Source organism: Chrysochloris asiatica, unplaced genomic scaffold (assembly GCF_000296735.1).
Source record: "Chrysochloris asiatica unplaced genomic scaffold, ChrAsi1.0 scaffold00012, whole genome shotgun sequence".
In the NCBI taxonomy this organism is placed as follows: domain Eukaryota; kingdom Metazoa; phylum Chordata; class Mammalia; order Afrosoricida; family Chrysochloridae; genus Chrysochloris; species Chrysochloris asiatica.
The window spans coordinates 8,840,449-8,859,138 of NW_006408530.1; the positions used below are offsets into that span (position 1 = coordinate 8,840,449).

An 18,690-nucleotide genomic window follows, 5' to 3' on the forward strand; every position below is an offset into this window, starting at 1 on the left:
ACTCAGTGAACCAAAGCTACCATTCTCCAATCACTCAGATAAAAGGTAATTTGCTCTGGTGTGATGGCAAAGCACAGGAAGAAGGTAGGAGGAGGCAGAAAATGAATAATCAAGAGCAACATGTGAGCCCAAATCTTGTCATTATACCTGCCCACAAAAGGTTCCTGTAAATATCACTCAGCTCCAACTATTTCAGTCTCTCATTACTTGCCCTGTGTCCTTTTAAAGCTTGTTCTCTAACCCCACAGTGCTGGAAAGGTATTCCAAAGCTGAGGGAATTATTTCTTCTGAGTGGGTGCAGGTTGGTGGGTGAATTTACAGTTGCAGGCATACAAGAATGTATCCATGACAGCAAAACTCCTGCAGGTTCAATTCGGCTGCCAACGAAATAATTCTGTTGAATATTGATTCTGTTCTGCTTTAGTTGTTGCCCTTGGATGCAGTCATATTCAACAAACACACATGCAGATTCATACTCATGCCTCCCACATGGCAAATGCAGATTGCTCTTAAAAAAAGTCAAGCAATTACATTTTTCTGGAATTCACTCTGGGCAGAGAGTTCTTTCTTTCTTTCTTTTGGTTTGTGTGTCTAGGTGATGGAGGCAAGAAGATGATTACACCAAAATAGCCAACATACGATAAAATTTTATTTTCTTAACCTAAAAGCATCAGTTTTATTAGTTGCTATAGAGTCAATTCTGACTCCTGGCAACTTCTTGTCTCTCAGAGTAGAACTATGTTCCATAGGATTGTCAATGAATTTTCAGAAGTAGGTCTCCTGGGCCTTTCTTCAAGTACTACTTTGTTGTTGTTGTTATGTGCCGTCGAGTCAGTTCTGACCCATAGCGACCCTGTACAGGGTTTCCAAGGGTGTAAATCTTTACTGGAGTAGAAAGCCTCATCTTTCTCTCGCGGAGCAGCTGGTAGTTTCGAACCACTGACCTTAAGGTTCGCAGCCCGATTCGTAACCACTAAGCTACCAGACTGGGTGGAGGCAAATTGCCAACATTTTGGTTAGTAAACCAAGTACATTAACCATTTGCACTATTCAGGGATTCCAACTTAAAAGTATGGATGATTTAATGAGAAAAATAAAATAAAATAGCTCTAGAGGATAAGCACTGAACTGCAAACCACAAGGGAAGTCTATGATAGAATAGGATAGATGATTTTTTCCTTTTTTTTTACCAACTTCTACAGTCTGAAAGTGATCAAACATGCAAGCAAACTGCATTGGTAATTACCAGTTATTTGAATATAAAAGTTGGAAACAAAGAAAAAGGACTGGCAATTTGAATACAGGGTCTTGCTGACTGAAATGACATCAAAGATCGAAACATAGAATTTTGCTAAATCAATGACTTACTCAACTATCACTTCTCAACAACATAGTGACATAAATAGTGAAAAGAACATGAAATCAGGAAGATGAGAGGTCTGTTTGCAATAGCTTCTACGATGCAATTTTAGCAAAAGGCTGGATACTTACCTTTGTGCATTCACTTATGGTACAACAAAAAGAAGATACTGGAAATTATTTTTCTTTATCACATCTTAGCATTAAATTAAATACTTCCTTGTTCATCACAGATTTAATATGTATTCAGTTGTCACTTGTCTAAATCATTATATTAACTAGCTTAAAAAGTGGCTACAGGGGAGAAGTCAGAAGTGCTCATTATTACTAGATTTTGCTCTTTTTTTAATTCAAAAGTAACAAGTCTATGTTCTAAACCACTTGTCTATGAGTTTGTCATACTATGGTGGCTTAAGGATTGCTATGATGCTGGAAGCGATGCTATAAGAATTTCATATACCAATAGTCACCCATGGTGGGCAGGTTTCAGTAGAGGTTCCAGATAAAGACAAATTAAGAAGTTAGAGGCATGCCACTTCAGAAAAATCAGCCACAGAAAACCTTATGAATAGCAGTGGACTATTTGCTGATATGGTGCCAGAAGATAAGCTCCTCAGTTGGAAAGCACTCAAAATATGACTTAAGAAGAGCAGTCTCCTCAAAGTAGAGTGGATTTGAACTGCGAATGCCACACCAATATTTGTAATCATATTTTTATTTGTTTCTTTGTGAATACGTTTCATGTGAGGAGTAAATACCTTTTTTAAAAAACAATTAAATAGAAAAGCAAACCAAAAGCCTCCATAACCACTTTCCAGCATAATTAATATTTTTGAATGATGAACAAATGAAGGAATACATCAGTCTCCTTTTACTGATTTATATTTTAAAAGAACTTCTTTAACTCACTACTATAGACATAAAATATCCCCAAGTAAGACTGCAAAACCAGTGAACCATAATACGAAAGTATTTTACTTCATGAACTGAAATACTGTTCTGGGTAAGTAGAAATTTCCTTGGGTGCCACTTACAAAAATAAGGTCTGTTCTTCTCAAATGCTTTCTACCCACTAAGAGAGTAGGTTTTTCAACCCACAAAGCACTATTAGAATCCTAGTTACCAGGGGAACTAGGATTACCCTTGATTAAACTGCCCCATCTTCACTCACATTTTATTTCAGATAATTTAATTTTTGTCTTCTCCCTTTAAAGGGAAAAAAAAAATAGTACTATAATTTCCATGTTCTTATACCCTCAAAGTTTAGACAGGAAAAAGTACGTTTTTGAGGAAAGCAGTTGGTAATATGGTGAAAGATATGGAAAAGCTCCTACGAAAGTCATCAATCATCTGGAAGGAGAAAAGCAAAAAGTCTTATCTCGTTATGAGTCAAGTGTTGCTTGCCTCATTTTAATGGGTTTTGCAGAGTTTTATTAATATGCAAGATTTCTTTCCAATCTTTAGTTACATTTATCCGACTTTCATTTTCCAAATCCACTAGAAGAATCTGCATGCACTTTTGATACAAGTTCTGAATGTATTTTAAACTAGTTACTAATTTTCTTTGAATCATATGCAACAAACATTGATAAAAATAAAAGACAAAAGAAATGTAATTGGTAAACTCAAGATATCAAAGAAGTCTTGATCAGTCAAGCATTAGGAAGAATGGAAACAAAACTACTCCAGATTAATGGGTATTTTCTTTCAACTTCCATGATGAACATGTACTGTTTTCTTTCTCTTTTATTTGTCTGCTGGGTTAAGGCAGGGTTCTGAATAGACTAGCTTGAGTTAGGTAGTGAGCTTGGTGTCTAACAAGATTATTATCAATCATACCACCTCTTAGACTGAAGTTGGTAGAAAAGTAGTGTTTGGAAGACACTTTAAACGGTTCCTCATCATTCATAATCAGCGAGTTTCTATTGAAAAACTTCGCTTGTTGATTGATAATAGGAAAATCTATTAATATAGCTAGATAACTGATTGTGGGATTTTTAAAGAGCTATTTTCTAATAGTGAGGTTCCAGAGTTACATACTTTAAACCTTGATCAAATGTGGAGGAAGAAAGAGTAAATTAAGGCACAAGAAGCCCTTCTACTTTGGGGATAGAATATTGACATCTAAGCAACATAACTTTAAATATTATTCCAGTCTCATTAGAAAACATCCCTTATTACATTCAACAGGACATCGTCTTAGACATGACTTTGTTTTCTCTTCAGAAGCTCACCATTTTTGTCCCCTTTGACTTGTCTTTTTTCTCTCTATTCTCACTGTCACTTCAAAGACATTATGGTGCTCTCCTTATGACCTCATGCTTAAAGATTGGTATTGACCACTAGGTCTTCTAGTTTCAAGCTATTTACCTCCTTTATTCCATCTTACACATGTTGAAAGGCAAATCTTCCTAAAACACCACTTTTGTCATGATGTTTTGTTTTTCAAAACCATATAATCTCCTCCTTTTACTTAATCATTTCTAATCTACCCTGTTGATCTTTTCAAGGTCCCTAAAAGTTTGGCCATTATACCAACACTTAACTTCTACTATTCCTTAGTCTGAATGCTTGGCTCTCTCACTTTGGCCTCTATCAGCAAGATTGGTGGTTCAAACCTGCCAGTCACTCCTCAGAAATCCTATACAGGTTGCTATGAATTAGAACCAACTTGACAGCACTTAACAACAACAATAACACATATTCCTGGCTCCATTTTGGTCTTTTGCAGCCGTAGAATACTATCTTCATCCTTCATATTCAGATGAGTCAGAATTAACTCAATGACAACTAACAACATGAATACTACCTTCATCCCTCATATTAACCTATTTAAAACAGATTGCTATTTTAAGCCCAGTTCATGCTTTGCTTCTTATGAGGTCTACTTGTACCTACTGTTCCATTTTCAATTACTCTATTTTTGAAATTATTACATATTACAACCTTATGAAAGACAGTCCTAGCTTATGAATAACTATCCTTTTCTTTAATGTCTGCAGTTTTCAAATTTAACATATCAAAATATAGAATCTAATATTATTCATTTTTTTAAAAAATAAGTATTTATTATGTACTCTCCACATGCCTGACATTGTTCTAGACAATGCAGATACAAAAAGCAAGACAAATAAGGGTACTTAATCTTATGGGGGTCTAATTCTTAAGGAGAAAATACACTGTATCCTGAGCAGGTGAGAAGTAATTATAAAATGAAGTAGGAATGATAGCTGGTGGAATACTGTGTAGGACTTTGAAAGCAATAAAACCAGGAAAATAGCATGATGAATTCACCCTATTTCTCCATCATATATATCTTTTTCTCCTCTTTTCCCTTCCCCTCCTTCTTCTTCACTAAGCAAAATAACATGGCTTTTGAATTAAGTATAATGGAAGATCATTTATTTCCACGAAGAGCAAGGATTATAGGAGAGCAAGGAGAAGCAGAGTAGATGCAGAAATCTAGGGAGAAATGGTGCTGTCTTGGAATGGGGTGATAACAGTGGAGCTTCAGGGATTGTTTCATGTGTATATGTTTTTGTCTCTCCTGCTAGATGGAAAACCACCATAGACATATTTGATTTCTTAATTCATGAGCTATTCCACAGGTAAAATTACATGAGGATGTTCCATATATAAAGGGGGTTCAAAATTTCAAGAAAAAATGAAATTAAAAGATAACAAAATTCTTCCATGAACTTTTTGAAGTCCCCTCATATATTTCTTTACAAAGTAATAGGGTTTAATTTGACCTCACTTTATTTGTTAAAAAACAAAGATTTGAGAGATAGTAAACTGGTGATAATACAATCACTGTATTATCATGAAGGTTACCTACACAGCTTATTTGCTTACATTTTCAGGCAATAATATTCAATTAAGACAGACCCAAATTACTAAATTGAACCTTCTTAACATTTTTCCATTTTTAAATGTGTCCTCAATCTCTGGCAATGATTTAAGGATTTTTAATAGGAAAATCTCAAGGTGAAATAAGATAGCTGAATAATTTTTTCTTCCCACAAATGTATCTCTTTTTGGCCAATTGTATGTGTGCATACATCTAAATACCATGGTAATATTTCAAATAGTTATATAGTCCCCAATGTATAGCTTTTGAGTAGGATGTGCCAAATGATTAAAAAATCTATGTATGGAAATATAGCTGTTGCTTACAAAGACTGTTAAGTCTCAAGGCAGTGCTTGGGTGTGTAAATAATTTTTCTTTTTATAACTGTAACTTGAACATTTGAGGACTAACTTTCCCAAATAACTTTAAAAATTTAATTGCTCACAAGAGCTAGCCACAGACACATCCACAGAAAAATGTTGACCCACAGATCTAGGTGGTTTGCTCATTACAGAACAATAGTGTGGATGATAGAAAACCTGGGAGACTAGATTTCCAACGTGAATTTCTTCTGGAAAAGTCAAGAGTAAGACAGATATAATGAAATCATAGATATAAAAGCACATTGAATAATTTAAAGAGTTATACACATATTTGGCATAATTTTTCTTTAATAAATCAGAACTTCTTTATTATTTAATCAGATCCTTAGTTTCAAAAGAATAATTGTTTTTGGAATGGTCAAGTAAAATTCAAAATTCATTGCACCAACTTGAAAATCTTCTATTATTTATTATTTATAGAAGATCTTCTATAATTTATCAAAGAAACTTTAGGTATGAAAGTCAATTTTAATTCAATAATTCAACGCACAAATTTTTTGCCGCTTATTCAATAAATATTTTTGCGGTCCTATCATTTATCAAAGGCTTCTTCAACAATATCTGTGAAATTGTTGTTGTTGTTAAGTGCCTGTCTCCTTCAAAAAAATCTTCTAATACCAATTGAAAAAAATTCTATTTCAAACCAAATGATTTATTCCCAACTCCTGAACTGCAGTCTCACTGGAATCACAATTCCACAGCCTCATAGAGGGAGAGGGGGGTGTGGACACTGTGTAACTCAGTTCTCTCAGATGTTGTATGAGTAGAGAAAAGCACACTAAGTTCCTTGACAAAGAGAGAAGATTGGATAGTCAACAGGGATCCAGAAAAGGAGCAGATCCATGTGCTTTATTATCACAATGTTGTTAAGTGCCGTCATGTCTGTTCTGATGCACAGCAACCCTGTATACGGTTTCTGAGGTGTGGCTGGTGAGTTTGAACCACTGGCCAAGTTCAAACCAAACTTGCAGCCCAGTTCTTATCCTACATTGCCACACCAGGACTCCATCTTCACAATAATGTACTGAATTACTCAGACCCTTTTGTGCAGCATCATGATTCAACCTCAGATCTCCTGAAGCTTAGACAAATACTCCTCACCCACGTTCCACTCATTTTATTATCTTCATTTGGTTGTGTTATTGAAACCACATCATCCACCCAACAGTAGAAAATTAAATAACAATATTTCTTTAAATTTACTTTGTTCTAGAGGAGCTTACAGACTGAGACACACTTGGAAGAATGACCTGGTGTTCAGTCAATATATATGGGGTCACCAGGAGTTGGAGCCTGACTCAAAGACATCTAAGAACAATAACAACATTAGGTACACATCATTATCATTTACAATTTACAGATGAGGAAACTGAGGCATGGAACAGCTCAGTTATTTGTCAAAAGTCGCAGAGCTACTGAGTGGCAGAGTACAACACACATGCATGCCTTGCTTGTTGACATAGTCAGGTTCCAAAAACTAGGTTGTTATATGAAAATCAGCATTAAGGAAAGATGGACGATGACCACATCCCCTTATGAAGTGGAGAATGACTACACCATTACATAACTGCCAAATGACACCATTACCCAACTTACTGCCATCAAGTTTATTCCAACTCAGTGATCCTATAGAACGCCCCATAGAGTGTCCATGGCTGTAAATCTTTATGAAAGTTGACGGCCATATCTTTCTCCTGCACAGTAGCTGAGAGGTTCAAACAGCCAACCTTTTGGTTAGCAGTTGAGCACTTTAATCACTGTACCACCAGTACTTCTTTACATCATTACATACATGCCAAACCATGGACACTCATGGCCCAGCCAAGTTTACATGTAACCTTAACCATCATATTACTCTCACTTTGCACGTTGGTGCTTCTTACTGCCAGATTTATGCTGTTAATGTACAAAATAAACAGCTAATATACATTTTTACTATTGTCACAAATGCAAAATGTTGGATAAAGAGACATTCGAGTAATAAGGAGTACATGTACTATAAACATATGTAATCTGAAAACAAAAGCTCTATTCTATTGCTTTATTTGAGGTTTGTCTACTGTTTTATTTAAAGAGCTGTGTATTATGAGGTGGTCTGCTAATTGCAAAGTCAGTGGTTTGGATCTGCCAGTTGCTCCATGGGAAAAAGATGCATCGTGGTGCTCCTGTAAAGATTCACAGCCTCAGAAATCCTATCCAGGGTCGCTACAAGTTGGAAACGACTTGCTGGTACACCACCATTGCTTCATTTAAGTATTTGGCTTAAAATTATAACAAATCCATAAAAATCAAACTATGCCCTTAAAAATACGCTGCTGATAATATTTTTTCTTGTTTTAGAAATCATTAATTTAACTTTGAGCACTGGGAATTCAAGTATCTCTCAAAGAGAGAAAGATTAGATGGCCCATTGTTTATCTAGGGGTCATACTTGCTAATTCCAATATTCATGTGAACGATTCTGATTGTATTTCAATGCAGTGTTTATCCTTTTATCAACACAGTAACTGGAACAGGGTGGAAGCTCAACAATGCCGAATGGTTTTTATGCGAGCTGAACTATTGAATTGAAAACAAAATATACCTAAAACCTATTGAATTGAAAACAAATTATACCTGAAAATATAAAATATTTTAATTAAGGCAAACCCTGACCTGAGATGATTTTTGAACTTTCTGAAATATCACCTAATTCCTAAAATATGCCTAGTGGTACAACAGTAAGAATTTGTATGGTCATCTAAAGGTAGGTAATTTGCACCCACTTAGCAGCTTTGTAGGGGAAAGACCAGGTGATGTTTCTAGAACTATTGTTGTTGTTGTTGTTAAGTGCCATTGAGTTGGTTCTGACCCATAGTGAACCTGAACAGGGTTTCCAAGACTAAATCTTTACGGGAGCAGAGAGCCTCATCTTTCTCCCGCTGAGCAGCTGGTAGCTTCAAACTGCTGACCTTGCATTCACAGCCTGATTCATAAACACTACGCTACCAGAGCTCTTTTCTAGAACTATTACTGCCAAGAAAACACTATGAAGCAGTTCTACTATGCCATATGGGGTCACTATGAGTCATAACTGACTTGAGAGCATACAGCAACCACAAATAGACTTTCAATAAAGAGCCCAAGTACTAGAAATATTATTAAATAAGCTTCTAAATAACCTTATTGCTTAAGTTGACTTGTGCTTTTAAAAACAGAAAAACCAGAAATACGTATTGCAAAATTATGGTAACATTTAAATCCAATTTGGACTATCACGATAATTATTTTTTCCTGTTAACAAATCAGTTTCCTACTTTTCAATAAGACCAATTTAGTAATGGCAGAACAATTTAATCTACATATTGAGAAATGTTTGCCAAGGAAAATATAAATAATACTTTTATTTATGTATTTATCCATTTTTAGTGTTTAGTAAATGCTGCAGTTGTAAGTAGGGTTCAAATACATATATGCTGATTTCATTTACCAGGGTGTTGTTCTGTGTTGACCTTCCCATGCTTTAAATTTAATTACTGCCCAGAAATTAAACACTCAATAAATTTAGTAACATATATAACTATTCTATGAAAAAATTATTGATAGATGCATAATAAATGAAATATTTGTGCTAGAAGAAACTCAAACATTAGAATATTTAACCTACATCTCTATTGCTACCATACTAATTAACCACTTTTTAAAATCTGTAAAACATGGTGGTTGTGTGCCATGGAGTCAGTTCTGAATCATAGCTTTTCTGAGGCTGTAAATCTTTACGGGAGCAAAAAGCTTCATCTTTCTCACTGGAAGCAAACTGCTGACCTTGTACTTAGCAACCCAACCCATAACCCACTAAACTGCCAGGGTTCCGTATAAACCATAGTCTTAGAAAATTTGATATTTTATCTCCATATTGAATTTGAGTCAAGTTTTCCATATGGACTCCATAAAATATTTGGGAGATATTTTAGATTTTGGGAGATATTTTAGATTTAGCCTCTTCACATGCAACAGATATTTTATTGCAAAAAAGAGGAAGACCCTCAACAAGATGGATTGGCACAGTGGCAGAAGCAATGGGCTCAGGTGTAACAACCATTGTGAGGTTGGCGCAGGACAGGGTAGTACTTATCTCTGTTGTGCATAAGGTCACTATAAGTCGGTACTGGCTCAACGGCACTTAACATCAACAACTCTGAATCAGCACTGAACTGTGGACCACAAGGTCTTTGGTTCAAACCCGCCAGCTGCTATTTGGAAACCCTACATAGGATTGCTCTGAGTCAGAACTGACTTGACAGAACTAAACAACAACACTATGCTTAAAGATTTGCATTTTTGGGGAGTATAGTGACAAGGAAGGCTACCTTTGCTGAGTTGGCACAGCTATAGGTCAATGGGTTGGTTCACACTGGGACGGTGCAAACTAAAGTTGTGAGTTGTTGGAAAACATACTGGATATTTTGAATAGTTAGGACAGCAGTTCAAATTCATCAGCTGCTCCTCGAAAATCCAAATACAGGGTTGCTATGAGTTGGAACCTACTCCAAAGCATTTAACAACAACAACAGAAGCATCCGGATCACACCTTTTGTCCATGCTGAGCTGGCCTAACATTTTCTTTAGTATCTCAGTCTTTTCCTCAGTATGTACGCCATGAAGTCCCTGAACCCCAAGGCTGAGGTGGCCCGAGCTCAGGTGGCTCTGGTGGTCAACATTAGCGCAGCCCAGGGGCTGCAGGACATGCTGAGCACCAATCTGGGCCCCAAGGGTACCATGCTTATTTCTGGTGCTGGAGACATCAAGCTTACTAAAGATGGAAATGTGCTGCTTCATGAAATGCAAAGTCAACACCCAACAGCCTCCTTAACAACAAAAGTAGCAACAGCCCCAGGATAACATAACTGTGATGGTATGACTTCCAATGTCCTAATCATCGGAGAGCTGCTGAAACAGACAGACATCTACATTTCTGAAGGTCTGCATCCCAGAATCATAACTAAAAGATTTGAAGCTGCAAAGGAAAAGGCACTTGAATTTTTGGAACAAATCAAAGTAAGCAAAGGGAAGGACAGAGAAACCCTGATAACATCTATGCCTACTAAAGTTCACACTCAGCTTGCTGACGTCTTAACAGAGGCCATAGCTGACTAAATTTTGGCCATTAAAAAAGTGAACCTATTGACCTTTTCATGGCTGAAATTATGGAAATGAAACATAAATCTGAAACTGATGCAAGCATAATCAGAGGACTCGTTCTGGATGGTGGCACACGGCATCCTGATAAGAAGAGTCGAAGATGCATACATCCTCACAAGCAATGTAGCTTTAGAATATGAAAAAACAGACGTGAACTCAGGTTTCTTTTACAAGAGTGCTGAAAAGAGAGGGAAACTTGTAAAAGCAGAAAGAAAATTCATCAAAGATCCAGTTAAAAAAAATAATAGAACTGAAAAAGAAAGTCTGTGGTGATTCCAATAAAGGATTTGTTGTTATTAATCAAAAGGGAAGTGACCCTTTTTCCTTAGATGCCCTTGCAAAGGAAGGTACAATGACACAGCACAGAGCCAAAGGGAGAAACATGGAGAGGCTGACACTTGCCTGTGGTGAGGTGGCTCTAAATTCTTTAGGTGACCTAAATCCTGACTGTTTGGGACTTGCAGGACTGGTCTTTGAGTACACGTGGGGAGAAGAGTTCACCTTTATTGAGAAGTACAATAATCCACACTCTGTCATACTCTTGATCAAAGGATCAAATAAGCACACTCAAATCAAAGATGCATTACAAGATGGCTTGGGGGCTGTCAAAAATGCTACCGTTGATGGCTGTGTGGTTCCCAAGGCTGGTGTAGTGGAAGTGGCCATGGCAGAGGCTCTAATGAAACACAAGGGCAGGGCCCAACAGGGAGTCCAAGCATTTGCAGATGCATTGCTTATTAGTCCCATGGTGCTTGCTCAGAACTCGAGTTTTGACCTTCAGGAAACTCTAGTAAAAGTTCAAGCAGAACGTTCTGAATTGGGTCAACCTGTAGGTGTCAACTTGAACACAGGTGAACCAGTGGTGTCAGCAGAAGCAGACGTATAGGATAACTATTGTGTAAAGAAACAGCTTCTTCACTCCTGCACTGTAATTGCTACCAACATTCTCCAGGTTGATGAGATCATGCGAGCTCTGAAAGGTTGAATTGAAGCGACCCTCATATCCAAACTGGGAAGGTTATAGAGGAATCCGAGGAACATAGCAGTGGAATTTTTTGTCGAAGCTTTGAATGATTCTTTTCTGTTCCCATCTCAAAACAGATTACTGTCATCTATTCAAATTCTGAAGTTCTGAGATTATAATTACAATATTTTCAATTGCACTGAAACAAGTCCTTTTATCCACTGAACGGGTAGTTTTCCTTTACCTGCAGTGGCCTAAAAGTCCATGTTAAATAAGCATTTTATATATCTAGTTAATAAATAATCTTTCAAAACCCAATTTTACTGGTATATTTTATATATTTAAGTTTATCTAACAGTTCTGTAATGGTTTAAGTTTTACCTTTTTCTAATACAAGCACCTAAGTAACAAGTGTTTAAAAGCATCTCTATTTCCTTAGTATAGATTTCTATGAGTATGATCGGCTCCATTGGTTTTCCTGCACCTTTGAAATACACTCATCCTTCCCCAACCATCCCCCAAAAAGTGACAAGATGACAGGCATGGTGATGGAGATTTGAAGGTGTTTGTAGATTGGGGCTGACCATGTTCTCATGCCTCTGTATTAATGCTTATGCTGAAATGTTCATCCCAAACCCTCCAATATCAACATTTTCTGATCCAAATTACTATTAGATCTCCTGTTTCCACAAAATTGCTCCTATATAGTTGTATTTCTTCATTCTTTGAAGCTGTTATGTATTACTGAGTTTTGTCTTTCAAGGACCTAACAATTACCACCAGTGAGTGTGCAATAAACATTAAGTTGAAACCTTAAATATATATATATATATACACATATATATAGGATTATATTGATGTGTTTTATGTTTAGTAAGGTGGTAAATATTTTTGGTCACTAGGCATTTGTAAAAAACAAAAATAAATGATTCCCTCCATTCACAGGGTATAATACAAGCATGAGATGGATGACTTTTAAAGGCCCCTTTTAACACAATAGTCTGATTTTGGATGTTTATAATATACTGAGAGAAAGAAGGTTTCAGAAAAGCTGATTAATTATATAAGGATTTGTTATTGCTTTTGTTCAGTGCTGTGGAGTCAATTCCAAACCATACTGACCCTGTATAGGGTTTCTGAAGGAGCCGCTGGTGAGTTTGAACTGCTGATCTTGTGATTCAAAGAGACTTTGCAGTCCAGTGCATTAACACACAAAAACACAATTAATTGCTAAATATATGCTATTGATAATTATTGTTGTTGTTCTTAAGTGTCAAGTGGTTTCGACTCATAGCCACCCTATATAGGGTTTCTGAGGAGCGACTGGTAAATTTGAGCCACTGTGAGTTTGAACCACTGAAAATTGACTATATGGTCTAGTGCTTATCCTACAATGCTACACCAGGACTCCAGTGTAGATAAAAAACAGCCAAAAAAAAAACAACCTAACAATATTTATATACAATAAATTCATTATAACAGGATTTTAAAAATTACTTATTGAGAGTTGTATCTATGATAGAGTTTTTATATGTTTATGATCATTGTTGCATAAACTTTGATCAAATGAATTGAAGAGCAACATAATTTTTTTAGTTATAGGTGCTACTGATCTCTAGGTAATCAGTCTTTTGCCTACATAAACTATAAACTCCTAAGGTAACTGAAATTACCTAGACAGAACATTTCTAGTTTCATAGAATAGTATCATATTCTGGGCAACTGAGTGATTAAGTTTCAAATAATAAGCTTTCTTAGGAGTCTTCTCAATCAATACTCTGACATTCTCTCTGCTATTATCTTTTTGAGGTTAAGATTCTGGTTTTTGATAATTATATTCAACAAACCAAATTTTACAAATATTCAAAAGGCAATTTTGAAAGTGCTGGATTACTTTATTGTTCTTTTCTTCAATAATTTAAATTGATTCAACTTCCTGCTTATAGAATGTATGGTAGGACTATACCAAACCAAAAGAACAGTTACGGTTTTGCTTGACATTATCTTGGTCAGATCCTTAAAGTTGCTAAAGTTAGTTACATTTTGGGTAATTCTACTCTGAATCAAATAAAAACTGTATAAATCTCATCTTCCACTCCATTCTAACCCCCCTCACCCAGCCTTTCCTCTGGCCACTCTTGACCAGATTCTCTAGGTCCTCTTAATTTCATTGCCAGAAATTTTTGGCTACCATAAATAGGAGGCAGTGAGTATAAATCTCTCCTAGAACGTAACACGTCATGATTGAAGAAATAATTCCACTCCAAACCAAAAGTAAATGCTAGATGAAAATACATTCACGGTTTGATGATACTGATTTGGGCATTAATGACAGCCGAGTAATTGTAGATGCATCTGGGGACCATTCCTGATGGTGCCACTGTTTAAGGACTCTTCTCATTGCATTCTCATCCTTTGGCTTTGCATCACAAATGTGGGTAATGCCAGTTTCCAGAGACTCTTTCCCTGTGTTCTTTTGTCCCTTCCTTCCCTAGCTTGTAAATTGGGATACATTTATCACGTTTGCTTATTTAAGTTATTTTGAAATTAAGTTATGCACAGTATAGATATTATAATTTTCATTAAATGCACAATGTCAATTAAAAGGTGCGTATTTTATTATGAAATTAATCTTTGAATAGATTCATTCTGGTTTGATCCCCTTCTGAGAATTTGCATTTCAACCCCAGGTATACTGGATTAGAATCTTTAGTTTAACAAGATCCCCAGGCAATTCATATATAGGGATCTTGCTAAAATGATTCATTATATCTGGAGTGGAAATGCAAATTCTCCACACAGGGTTGAACTGGAATCAACCAGTCTGAAATCCTGCTGAAAGCACACAGATGTGTCCATTGTTGATGGCTAGTCTACTTTTTAGTATCGCGACCAGATTTTTTATCTATTATTTAGTATCGCGACCAGACAATTTTATCTATTATTCAGATCCTTCTACTCTACTTGTGTAATATCTACTTTTTCTTTATTCATTTTGCTTTCCATTTCTAGTCGCTAGAGATTATTTTCAAGATTTTATATTTTGCTTACTTTGAGGCTATAAAATAATGTTCAAGTAACTGAATGTCCATACAATGTCTTGGAATCTTTACAAACAGGAAGTCGTAAGCATTTACAGGTCAATCATTCAGTAAGATATATTGCTCTATGGAGTCCTGGTGTGATGCTATTGTATAAGCACTGGACTTCTAATCACAAGGTAAACAGTTCAAACCCACCAGCTGCTCTTAGAAACTCTGTACAGGGTCACTATGAATAGGACCCAAGTCAACAGCACATCTTTTCTTAAAACATAACAAAAAAAAATCTTTTTCAGGAATTAATTGGAACCTTATAAAACTCTATTAACCTTTGGCCCTTTAGATCAGTATTTTCTTCTCCTACTTTTGGAAAATATTTGCTTCATCAAGAAAAACATTTAAATTAAGAAACAAATATGTTTCAAAACAACTTTTCTTCTTGTTCAACTATGCACAAAAGACTTCCCAAGTTTCAGATAAGAACCTGCCAGAAGAATCTGCCAGATGGTAGCAAGTAATCTACCTGGTAAGGAGCCCTGGAAGCATACTGGATTATGCATTGGGCTGTTAAACATAAGGCCAGCAGTTCAAGTCCACCAGCTGCTCAGCAGGAGAAACATGAGTCTTTCTGCTCCTGTAAAGACTGACAGCCTCAGAAACCCTATACAGGGTTGTTGTTGTTGTTAAGCGCTGTCAAGTCGATTCTGACCCATAGCAACCCTGTATAGGGTTTCTGAGGAGCAGCTGGTGAGTTTGAACCACTGACCTTACAGTTCAAACTGCTTTGCAATTTGATGCATTAACCCACAGCGCCACACCAGGACTCCATTTTACAGGGTTGCTATGAGTCAAAATCAAGTTGACAGCACACCATCACCGATCTACCTGGTGGCCCTTCTAAGAGTAGAGTTGACAGTACATGCTCTAGAGACAATATCCTTTCATCCTCCAGAAATTTCTCACTGGGGTATCCTTGAATTGTAATCAGAGCTTCAAACCAGTTCATTCCAGTTTGGCCCCTCTGTTTAGAATTTGCATTTCTGTCCCAATTATACTGAATAAGAATTTGCATTTTATGTGTACATACTTATCACCTGGGGATCTGTAAGAATTACATGAGGATCCTATCAAAGATCGTACATTCATAGATGTTATTGAAGATTCCTGTTAAAGAATCTTGTTAAAGAGTATTATATACGTAAGAATCACCCAGTGATCCTGTTAAAATGTAGATTCTGATTCAGTATATCTGATGTGGAAATGCAAATTCCAGTAGGGGGTCAAATCCTTGTTCAAAGCCCTAGTTGTCAGAGCTCTGTAATACAAGGGAGATAGAATACCTTTCCTCTGATCAGCAACAGGTCACTTTGCCCAGGATTTTAGAGCTCAGAAAAGATATGGTCAGTTCATCACACTGTCTGTGTGTAGTCCATTAGCTATGCTGTAAGGAATCCAGCTTCCTTCTTGAGTTCTGTGAAGCAGAACAATAGGTCACTCTCCTCTGGAATAGCTGCTAATGCCTTCAAAGTTCAATTGAAGCCCACAGTTTTCCTCTCTGAATAATGTATGAGCTTGGTTCCCCCATGTGCTGCTAATCTAGTATAGAGCAGACTTCCAACAGCTGCCAGCCTTCTTTTCTGATGTCACTGAAAAGAACTCACTGGCTCAAACAGGGAGACCTTGTAATCAGACGTTGTCTGGCATGAGAGTTGTGATGACAAGGTAGGAGTGAGAGAAACTCCAAGGAGTGTGCGTGTACATGCAAGCAGTCATGAATGCTGGCCTCTGAAATGCCAAACTATTCAATATTGCCCATCTTTTGGGATGGTATTAGATGAAAATGTAAGCCCTTCTCCTCCATGCACAAAAATGAGCAAATTTTCTGTTGGTAAAGGAACTACTCCATGCCTCTTTCTGAAATTCGGGGTCCAGTCTGTGGTGAGTTTTAACAGTGGAGGAATGTGAGAAGGCACAGTGTAAGTGAGGCCATTGTGTCTGTGCTTTGGTTCCAAAGAACACACTGATCCTCTCATGCCCCATGGAGAGGCCAGGAACAGCATTCTCTTGCTAAGTGACTGTAGATTTGAACACTAGAGTAAATTACTCTACCTCTACCACCTCCTTCGAGTTCTTTTGTAGTCTTTTTCAGAATTTGCAATCTTTCCTATTAATTTCAATGTTTTTATTTGTGATTAATGCAAACCATAACTGACCTAAAAAACAAGGGGTTTATTAACTTATGTAACAAAAATTTTGAACCTGGGTGGGTTCCAAGGTTGATTAAAGTTGTTCCTTGATAACTTAGATAGCCTGGGTACTTTTTATCTTTATTCTCTAATGTCCTTAGAATGTTGATCTTGCTCAGTTTGTCATGTCAAGATGCTGAGGCTGATCCAAGTAACACAAGTAGACATTAATATCAGAGCCAGCTTTATGAGCAGGTGCAATGTAATCTGTTCCAACATATTGCAATCCTGTTTTCAACAGGATTCACTTGGAAACTCCATAGAGGGTTGCTATGAGTCAGTTTGTCATGCTGTGGTAGCTTCTGAGTTGTTGTGATTCTGGAAGTGATGCCACCGGTATTTTAAATACCAGCAGGATCACCCATGGTGATGAGCTTCCAGAAAAAGACAGACTAGGAATAAAGAGTGACAAACAACTTCAGAATATTTAGTCACTGAAAACTTTATGAAAAGCAGAGAAATACTACCAGATATAGTGCCAGAAAATGAGCCCCTCAGATTGGAAGGCACTCAAAATGCAACTGGGGAAGAGGTGCCTTCTCAAAGTAGAGTTGACAATGATTTGTTCATTTCAAATACCTTCTTTAGACAGCATGAGAGATGATTATACACATGGCCCTCACTAGATTAAATTAAATTAAATTAAATTGACTACATCTTCAGAGAGAAACGATTGAAAAGCTCTATATCATCAGTCAATACAAAGCCAGGGGCAGATTGTGGAACAGACCATCAATTGCTCATATGAAAATTCAGACTTAAGATGAAGAAAATGAAAACAAGTCCATGAGAGTCAAAATATGACCTTGAATATATCCTGCCTGAATTTAGAGATCATCTGAAGAACAGAATTGACATATTAAACACTAAAGACCGAAGACCAGAAGAGTTGTGGGATATTAAAACCATCATACATGAAGAAAGCAAAAAGTCATTAAGAAGTCAAGAAAGAAGGAAAAGATCAAAATGGATATCTGAAGAGACACTGAAACTTGCTCTCCAGCCTAGAGATGCTAAAGCAAATGGAAGAAATGAGGAGGTACAAGAACTGAATAGAAAATTTCAAAGGTAAGCTTGAGAAGACAAAGTCAAATATTACAGTGAAATGTGCAAAGATCTGGAGTCAAAAAAACCAAAAAGGAAGAACACACTCAGCATTTCTCAAGCTGGGGGAACTGAAGAAAAAATTCAATCTCAATTTTAATTATTGAAGGATTCTCTGGGCAAATTACTGAATGATGCAGAAAGCATCAAAAGAAGATGGAAGGAAGGAATACACAGAGTTACTTTACCAAAAGAAAATGTTTGACATGCAACCATTTCAAGAGGTAGCATATGACCAAGAGCCAATGATACTGAAGGAGGAAGTCCAAGGTGCAGTGAAGGAATTGGCAAAGAACAAGGTACCAGGAATTGATGACACAAATTGGAATCTTTCAAGTAAGTGAGGTAGCACAGGGGGCACTCACTCATCACTGCCAAGAAATTTGGAAGATAACTATCTGGCAGACTGATTGGAAGAGATCCATATTTGTGCCCATTCCAAAGAGAGGTGACACAACAGAATGCAGAAATCATCAGAGAATCCCTTTGATATCCCATCCGAGTAAAGTTTTACTAAAGGTAATACAGAAACAGCTGCAAGCATACATTGACAGAGAACTTC

At 36.7% G+C, this 18,690-nt stretch overlaps 1 pseudogene; it reads left to right on the forward strand.

Moving 5' to 3' along the window:
* Nucleotides 1-10,221: 10,221 nt before the first annotated feature.
* Nucleotides 10,222-11,758, forward strand: LOC102811435 (annotated as a pseudogene).
* The last annotated feature ends 6,932 nt before the right edge of the window (nucleotides 11,759-18,690 follow it).